Consider the following 10343-nt stretch of genomic DNA (forward strand, 5'->3'; position numbering starts at 1 on the left):
AGATCGTTTGGAGGCACCTTTATCATATCTGCATGTATCTGACAGTGGTGGCACTTTCGGACATAATGGATGCAGTCTGTCTCCATGGTCATCCAGAAGTAACCGGCTCGGAGTATTTTCTTGGCTAAGACGAACAATCGACAAATGACTGCAACTCGTGCTTGGCGCAGTTGTCAATCAGGATGTGTATGTTCGGCAAGGGGAAGTCGTCTTTCGGATTGGCCCGGTTGAGGTCCCGGTAGTCGACACAGACTCTGACCTTCCCGTCCTTCTTTCGCACTGGCACAATGTTGGCCAACCATGTTGGATACTCCACTACTCTGAGGACCTTGGCTTTGACTTGTTTGGTAACTTCCTCCTTGATTTTCAAACTCATGTCTGGCTTGAATTTTCTGAGCTTCTGCTTTACCGGCGGACACGTCGGATCTGTTAGCAGTTTGTGAGCTTCAATAGATGTACTGAGACCGGTCATATCATCATATGACCAGGCAAATATGTCCTCATATTCCTTTAAGAACTCCGTGTACTCTTCCTTTTCTAACGGTGACAGGTGAACACTGATGCACGTTTCCTTGACACTCTCTGTATCCCCCAGGTTGACGACCTCAGTTTCGTCCAAGTTAGACTTAGGTCCATTCTTAAAGTCCTCGACCTCTTTAACGATCTCTTCTGGTATCTCATCCTCTTCTGAGTCTATATCCGTTTGTTGCGTTACCTCGTCGCATGTCACATTCATCGGTTCATCAAGATAAGTAATAGTAATGCTGTGTAAAGTAAAGTAAATGGCAGAGAAAAGAGATAATAAGAGCGAGATTTATAAAAAATTGAAATGCTTTAATAAATGCTGAAAGAATTGTTTTGAACATCGGGGCTCTTTTCAAAATTCAAAGATAATACTAAAGGGAAATCAACTAGCGAAAAATAAAAGATAATGCATAATGCTTTGTTCAGCCTTGCTACCCCGAAGCTCTCCGGGCCCTGCTGGTTCTGACGGACCAATTGCTGAGGAGCTCTCCTCGGTTCACTGCCTGTATGGAAGGGCCTTCCTCCCCTTCCTCCTCGAGAATGACGTTACAATCCGTATTGCCATCTTCTAAGAACAGGTTCTTCATTGCCGCTAATGCTTCATCTTCCTCTGACCCATATATGATGTCGGCCGGTTGGAAAGTCTGTTCCAGGCGGGGTATAGGGTACTCCAGATAGTAAGGGCCGCGCCATGGTGGCGACCAGTTCTGAATTCTTCCCAAGTATAACCGTACCCTAACCAAAAAGTGGTGCCATGCTTCTTCAGTTTGATAGGCTTGGTGATTCCCTGAAGGTTCTTGCCGAGCCCTTTGCCAGGTTCATACCCGCTCCAGTTTAGTATACTCTCTATCTTGTTATCCCACCACTTATCTTTGTCCACGGCGTTGACTCGCTCAATGTGATGGTAAGTTTCTCCTCCTAGCTTCCTTCTTCCTTCAATTGCTGGGATGGTTTGGCGACTGTATATGGGGTTACTCCCGTCACCATGAATAATCACTTCTTGGTGATTCCACTCGAACTTCACTGCCTGGTGCAGGGTTGATGCTAAAGCTCCAGCGGCGTGGATCCAAGGTCGTCCCAGCAGCAAGTTATAGGATGCTGGGATGTCTATTACTTGAAAATCAACATCGAACCATGCTGGCCCCATTTGTAGACATAAACTAATCTCCCCAATAGTGGACCTTTGGGAACCATCAAAAGCTTTGACGTTGATAGCCCCATCCTTGATTTCATGCAGACTTTTCCCCAATGTTCTGAGGGTCAGCAATGGACAAATGTTGAGGCTAGACCCTCCATCAATCAAAGTCCTGGTGATGAAATAGTCCTCGCATTGCATGGTGATGTGCAACGCTTTGTTGTGTCCTAAACCTTCAGGGGGTGAATCATCCTCGTGGAAAGTGATCTTATGACTCTCCAATACCTGCCCGACCATGTTTGCCATTTCTCCTCCAGTTATATTGCTGGGTACATACGCCTCGCTTAGTATCTTCATCAGAGCGTTCTTGTGTGTCTCGGAGCTCTGCAGTAGAGCTAGGATGGAGATCTGCGCTGGTGTTTTGTTTAATTGGTCGATAATTGAGTATTCTTTTGCCTGTATCTTCCGCCAGAGATCATCGGGCCCAGTTTTGATAGGCCGTCCAGAGGCCTGCTTACTTGATTCAACTAAGTATTCCGGAGTATAAACCCTGCCGGTCCTGGTCATACCCTGTGCTGCAATTGCTTCTCCGGACCTAGTCTTTCCCTTCCTTCTTGCCTCGGTGGTGTAATCCCAAGGTATGGCCTGTGTATGGAACGGCGTTACGGCTGACATCGCTACAGGAATGGGCATTCTCGTTTTGGGTGGAAATACAGCAACTTCGAATGGTACTTTCGGAGACCCAAACTCCACCTCAATCGGCTCTGCGGTCCTTTCAGATGACGGTGTTTCAAACTCGAGAGGCACATACATTTTTACTTCAGCATCCCCAGAGGGCTGGATCTGGACTACAATCGGATTCAGTGTGACGGCTGGTTTCTTAGGCTTGTCACCATCGGCAATTAATCCAATTGACCCCTTGGGGTCCCAATCGTCTTCCACTTCAATCATATGCATACCACCACCCTTATGATCAGGCAAGGGATTGTTTCGAACATTAGGAGCAGGTTCTTTGGCCATAATGATTTTGTTGTCAATTAGAGCTTGGATTTTGTCTTTCAGAGATCGGCACTCATCAATGGTATGCCCTTTCATGCCGGAATGGTATGCACAGGTTTTATTTGGATTGACCCATTGGGAAGGATTATCTGGAGTTATGGCAGGGATTGGGGTGACGTATCCAGCAGCTTTGAGCCTTTCATATAGCTGGTCGATTGGCTCGGCGATGGCGGTGTATTGCCTGGGAGGTTTGCGGTCAAAGTTAGGGCGTGGCCTGGGGAAGTTTTGGCGGGCGGGAGGTGATTGGTAGTGGGCATTATAGGCTTGGTAGACGGGTGCAGGTTGGGAATATCTTGGTGAGGTGGGTTGATATGTGGGAGAGGGAAGATGATTGGTAAGCGGGTGATGGAATTTGGTAAGAGGGTGGAGGTGCTTGGTAATTGGGAATAGGCTGGTATGTGATGGGGGGTACCGGGTAGGCTTGGTATTTTACTGGGGACTTGGTTCTCTGTGCAACCATCACAGCACTCACGTCCTTTTTCTTGGACGCGCCACCAGATTGTAGGGCTTTGTTGGTAGCCTGCAGTGCTTCAAAATTAGTGACCATTCCGCTCTTAATGCCCTCTTCAATCCTTTCTCCCAGCTTGATGATATCGGAGAATTTCTGGCCCTCTATCAACATTAACCTCTCATAATACTGCGGATCTTGCGCTCGGACGAAAAATCGGTTCATCTGTTCTTCCTCTAAGGCCGGCCTGACCTTAGCAGCCTCGGATCTCCATCGAGTAGCATACTCGCGGAATGTCTCAGTGGGTTTCTTTTTTAGATTCTGGATGTAGAAGATATCTGGTGCATTTTCTGTGTTGAACCTGAACCTGTCCATGAAANTCCTGCATATTCTCAGGGAGGGAATTCTACCTCGGCTGGGATGACTGCCTCAGTACCGTAAACCAACATATAGGGTGTCGCCCCAGTCGATGTGCGGACTGTGGTATGGTATCCCAGTAGAGCGAATGATAACTTCTCATGCCATTGCTTGTGTTTCACTATCATTTTCCTTAGTATCTTCTTAATGTTCTTATTGGCCCTTCTACGGCTCCATTCATCTGAGGCCTGTAGGCTGTAGAATTCTTGTGCTTGATCTTGAAGGTTTCACACATTGCTTTTATTAGATCACTGTTGAGATTGGAACCATTATTAGTGATGATTGACTCTGGGACGCCGAACCGGCAAATGATACGGTCGCGAACGAAGTCTGTCACAACCTTCTTGGTTACCGCCTTATATGATGCTGCTTCAACGCATTTGGTGAAATAATCAATCGCCACTAGTATGAACCTGTGCCTATTTGATGCGGCGATCTCGATAGGTCCAATGACATCCATCCCCCAAGCGGCGAACGGCATGGTGAGCTAGTTGCATTGAGATCGTTTGGAGGCACCTTTATCATATCTGCATGTATCTGACAGTGGTGGCACTTTCGGACATACTGGATGCAGTCTGTCTCCATGGTCATCCAGAAGTAACCGGCTCGGAGTATTTTCTTGGCTAAGACGAACAATCGACAAATGACTACAGCTCGTGCTTGGCGCAGTTGTCAATCAAGATGTGTATGTTCGGCAAGGGGAAGTCGTCTTTCGGATTGGCCCGGTTGAGGTCCCGGTAGTCGACACAGACTCTGACCTTCCCGTCCTTCTTTCGCACTGGCACAATGTTGGCCAACCATGTTGGATACTCCACTACTCTGAGGACCTTGGCTTTGACTTGTTTGGTAACTTCCTCCTTGATTTTCAAACTCATGTCTGGCTTGAATTTTCTGAGCTTCTGCTTTACCGGCGGACACGTCGGATCTGTTAGCAGTTTGTGAGCTTCAATAGATGTACTGAGACCGGTCATATCATCATATGACCAGGCAAATATGTCCTCATATTCCTTTAAGAACTCCGTGTACTCTTCCTTTTCTAACGGTGACAGGTGAACACTGATGCACGTTTCCTTGACACTCTCTGTATCCCCCAGGTTGACGACCTCAGTTTCGTCCAAGTTAGACTTAGGTCTATTCTCAAAGTCCTCGACCTCTTTAACGATCTCTTCTGGTATCTCATCCTCTTCTGAGTCTATATCCATTTGTTGCATTACCTCGTCGCATGTCACATTCATCGGTTCATCAAGATAAGTAATAATAATGTTGTGTAAAGTAAAGTAAATGACAGAGAAAAAGAGATAATAAGAGTGAGATTTATAAAAAATTGAAATGCTTTAATAAATGCTGAAAGAATTGTTTTGAACATCGGGGCTCTTTTCAAAATTCAAAGATAATATTGAAGGGAAATCAACTAGCGAAAAATAAAAGATAATGCATAATGCTTTGCTACCCCGAAGCTCTCCGGGCCTTGGTGCTTCTGACGGACCAATTGTTGAGGCACTCTCCTCGGTTCACTGCCTGTATGGAAGGGCCTTCCTCCCCTTCCTCCTCGAGAATGACGTGACAGTCCATATTGTCATCTTCCAAGAACAGGTTCTTCATTGCTGCTAATGCTTCATCTTCCTCTGTCCCATATATGATGTCGGCCGGCTGGAAAGTCTGTTCCAGGCGGGGTATAGGGTGCTCCAGATAGTAAGGGCCGCGCCATGGTGGCGACCAGTTCTGGAATTCTTCCCAAGTATAACCGTACCCTAACCAAAAAGTGGTGCCATGCTTCTTCAGTTTGATAGGCTTGGTGATTCCCTGAAGGTTCTTGCCGAGCCCTTTGCCAGGTTCATACCCGCTCCAGTTTAGTATACTCTCTATCTTGTTATCCCACCACTTATCTTTGTCCACGGCGTCGACTCGCTCAATGTGGTGGTAAGTTTCTCCTCCTAGCTTCCTTCTTCCTTCAATTGCTGGGATGGTTTGGCGACTGTATATGGGGCTACTCCCGTCACCATGAATAATCACTTCTTAGTGATTCCACTCAAACTTCACTGCCTGGTGCAGGGTTGATGCTATAGCTCCAGCGGCGTAGATCCAAGGTCGTCCCAGTAGCAAGTTATAGGATGCTGGGATGTCTATTACTTGAAAATCAACATCGAACCAAGTTGGCCCCATTTGCAGACATAAACTAATCTCTCCAATAGTGGACCTTTGGGAACCATCAAAAGCTTTGACGTTGATAGCCCCATCCTTGATTTCATGCAGACTTTTCCCCAATGTTCTGAGGGTCACCAATGGACAAATGTTGAGGCTGAACCCCCGTCAATCAAAGTCCTGGTGATGAAATAGTCCTCACATTTCACGGTGATGTGCAACGCTTTTTTGTGTCCTACACCTTCAGGGGGTAACTCATCCTCGTGGAAAGTGATCTTATGACTCTCCAATACCTGCCCGACCATGTTTGCCATTTCTCCTCCAGTTATATTGCTGGGTACATACGCCTCGCTTAGTATCTCCATCAGAGCGTTCTTGTGTGTCTCGGAGCTCTGCAGTAGAGCTAGGATGGAGATCTGCGCTGGTGTTTTGTTTAATTGGCCGACAACTGAGTATTCTTTTGCCTGTATCTTCCGCCAGAGATCATCGGGCCCACTTTCAATAGGCCGTCCAGAGGCCTGCTTACTTGATTCAACCAAATGCTTTGGAGTATAAACCCTGCCGGTCCTGGTCATACCCTGTGCTGCAATTGCTTCTCCGGACCTAGTCTTTCCCTTCCTTCTTGCCTCGGCCGTGTAATCCCAAGGTATGGCCTGTGTATGGAACGATGTTACGTCTGACATCGCTACAGGAATGGGCACTCTCGTTTTGGGTGGCAATACAGCAACTTCGAATGGTACTTTCGGAGACCCAAACTCAACCTCAATCGGCTCTGCGGTCCTTTTGGATGACGGTGTTTCAAACTCGAGAGGCATAGACATGTTTACTTCAGCATCCCCAGAGGGATGGATCTGGACTACAATTGGATTCAATGTGACAGTTTGTTTCTTGGGCTCGTCACCATCGGCAATTAATCCAATTGACCCCTTGGGGTCCCAATAATCTTCCACTTCAATCATATGCACACCACCACCCTTATGATCAGGCAAGGGATTGTTTCGAACATTAGGAGCAGGTTCTTTGGCCACGATGATTTTGTTGTCAATTAGAGCTTGGATTTTGTCTTTCGGAGATCGGCACTCATCAATGGTATGCCCTTTTATGCCGGAATGGTATGCACAGGTTTTATTTGGATTGACCCACTGGGAAGGATTATCTGGAGTTATGGCAGGGATTGGGGTGACGTAACCAGCAGCTTTGAGCCTTTCATATAGCTGGTCGATTGGCTCGGCGATGGCGGTGTATTGCCTGGGAGGTTTGCGGTCAAAGTTAGGGCATGGCCTGGGGAAGTTTTGGCGGGCGGTAGGTGATTGGTAGTGGGCATTATAGGCTTGGTAGACGGGTGCAGGTTGGGAATATCTTGGTGAGGTGGGTTGATATGTGGGAGAGGGAGATGATTGGTAAGCGGGTGATGGAATTTGGTAAGAGGGTGGAGGTGCTTGGTAATTGAGAATAGGCTGGTATATGATGGGGGGTACCGGGGAGGCTTGGTATTTTACTGGGGACTTGGTTCTCTGTGCAACCATCACGGCACTCACGTCCTTTTTCTTAGACACGCCACCAGATTGTAGGGCTTTGTTGGTAGCCTGCGGTGCCTCAAAATTAGTGACCATTCCGCTCTTAATTCCCTCTTCAATCCTTTCTCCTAGCTTGATGATATCGGAGAATTTCTGGCCCTCTATCAACATTAACCTCTCATAATAATGCGGATCTTGCGCTCGGACGAAAAATCGGTTCATTTAATCTTCCTCTAAGGCCGGCCTGACCTTAGCAGCCTCGGATCTCCATCGAGTAGCATACTCGCGGAATGTCTCAGTAGGTTTCTTTTTCAGATTCTGGATGTAGAAGATATCTGGTGCATTTTCTGTATTGAACCTGAACCTGTCAATGAAATCGGACGCCATTCCAACCCAGCTCGTTCACTTCTTGGGATCTTGGCTAATGTACCAAGATAGCACATCGTCTTTCAAACTTCTCATGAAGAGTTTCATGCGAATCTTCTTATCTCTTCCTACACCGACCAGCTTATCACAGTATGTCCTCAGATGGACTCTGGGATCCCCCGAGCCGTCAAACATTTCAAACTTGGGAGGTTTGTACCCCTCGGGAAGTTCGACGTCCGGCTGAATGCAAAGATCCTCATAATCAGCCCTTCAATGCCTTTGTTTCCTTCAACGCCCTGGACTCGGCTAGTCAATTTCTTGAGCTCGGCTGGCAGGTTTTTGATGAGAGAGTCTTTGTCATCAGATTCTGGTGTGTTTGTAATGGGTTTGGTATAGTGTGGCAAGGTTTCCACATATATGGGAGTGTGGTGGGGATGATCATTTGATGGTTCAGGGATGAGGAGTGGAGTGTTGTTGGGATGTGTGTTGCAATGAGTAGCGGGTTATTTCCGCGGCTTTGGGATGGGGTGTTGAGCATTGGGAAAGTTGACGTCTGGATTAGTGAGGGAGAATGACAGACTTGCCAAGTTTCGAACATGGTCTAGCTCTTCTTGAAATTTCAGTAGCTTCTGTTCGAGCTGCGCGGCACTTTCTTTAGATGCCTGAACGCCCTGAGGAACTTCTACCCTTTCAGCTGAGTCGTCTTTTCTGATGTTGTTCACGTTCTCCATCTTTGCTTTGTTCTTGCTTTTGATAGGACTTGGAGGAGGAGGTGGAGAGCCCTTAGATCTTGTGGAGTAGGATGATGATGCCAGAATGCACGAACTAACCTTTTTGGGGAGGGGAATAAAAAATAAAAGTAAAAACAACAAAAGGTAACAAGTTAGTGCGGATTCTGAGAAAGAAATATTGCAGTATTTAAACACATAGTACAAGAATATAAATCGTGTCCTAAATTGGGTGCCTCGTTGTGCCCGAGGTAGGCCTAGCGATAAGTTGATTTGGAGAACTTATAATGCTAAATGCCTCATTTTATTGATAAAAAGAGACGAATCCCAAAACGACACTAAAATTGCATAAAGTAAAAAAAATGTCACTAATGGTCGTTGGCCTTACTACATTTCAAAGCGGAAAAGAAAAGAAACTCCTAACTATTTGGTCCCAGAAGGACCTTCCCCGGACTCGACATCTTTGGCTCCATCGAACAGCGTTACCAGCTCACGTAATCCCAGCAGCAGATAAGACCTAGCCAAATGTCCTCCTTCATTTCCTTCGGCGTTTTGGCAATTCTTGATCCTCCGAATGAACTTCCGTTCCAGCTCTACTAACCCTCGCTCCAAATGCCCTAGGCGCTTGTTGGCTCTGACAGCCACATCCTTCCATTCCTCGATCAACTTTTGATTTGCCTCTTGAGTCTCCTGATGCTCGCTCTTGCACTCCCTGATCCTCTTGCGCAACTGGTTGTACTTAACCTGTATCTCAGCCCTTTCGTCGATGACCCTGTGACCTCGAACATACCCGGGCTGTCCCAACCCAGCATGATCTTCTTCTAGCCAACCTGGATAGTATAAGGTGTAGCCGGCATGATACATGTTAGGTTCTATGGAATCCCTCTCCAGGACGACTTTGCTATTCCACATTTGTTGAGCTTGACATTTGTATGGGCTATCGTTGTCTTGGAAATCAGCCCTGAAATGACTCATCTTTTCTACCTTTGGTACGACTTGCTTTCTCCCCCCTTGCCTCATGACCCGAAGAGGGACATAGGGATAAGTTCCCCTCAGACCAATGAGTATGAGAAATGGAGCGTCCCGAGAGCGGATGATGAATTCTCTAGTGGGGAACCATTCGAACATCCACTGTACCTTGTCTTCTTTCAAGTTTTCAAACAATTCTACCCATCCTCGAGCATCCCCTGGCCGAGCGAACATGTCAGACATATAGTTCATTCTATTGGGATGGTGAAAGGCTATATGATCATTCCACGGCCTTCGCGGAAGCTCTTGGCGGTATCGACCCTTTTGGAGATGTTCTATGAGCCAGAGTTGAGTAATAAGTCGCAACCGTCAAAATGACTGGCCCCTCGTTGACAATTTTCCAAAGCTCGGTAGATCTCCGCAACAATCATTGGCACTATGCTGAAATGTTGCCCTTCAATCCCCTCCATTAGTGTCTTGGTGACCATGGCTAGTCTGGTGTGGATCCTAGCCTTCTTCATAGGAAACACTATAATCCCCAAGAAACAGAACATGAAGACAAAAACCCTCCTGTGGATATGCCCCAATGAGGTGAGGGTGAATTCGTCTGGATAGGTGCGGTAGGACTTGCTATGACCGTACCTCTCGTACAGGTAGTCGAAGGGAATATAGGAATCCTTCAAACAAGTCAAATCTGAGTTTTTCTTCAACCCCGTCATTTTGAAGAAACCTTTACCCTTGCGGTTTTCTGGCATGAGCAAACCCGGAGTCTCCCAAGGAATACCGGCTAACTCTCCTATTTCCTCGAGCAGCGGGGTCATTTCAAGGTCCCCAAATCGAAATACCGATCTATCACTGTCCCAGAATAAGGTCGCAGCCTCTATAATTTTGTTGTCCGGCTGAATTTCCAAAAGAGAGGGTAAGTTTCCCAAATACTTGCGGACGAGAGTCCGGTCACTGGAATGAAGGTCTTCCCACCATCTTAGCAACCTCGGGTGAATATTGGTTACCATGCCGAATCTGGGGACTTCGTGCCT

This window comes from Nicotiana attenuata, unplaced genomic scaffold, assembly GCF_001879085.1.
Source record: "Nicotiana attenuata strain UT unplaced genomic scaffold, NIATTr2, whole genome shotgun sequence".
Lineage (NCBI taxonomy): Eukaryota > Viridiplantae > Streptophyta > Magnoliopsida > Solanales > Solanaceae > Nicotiana > Nicotiana attenuata.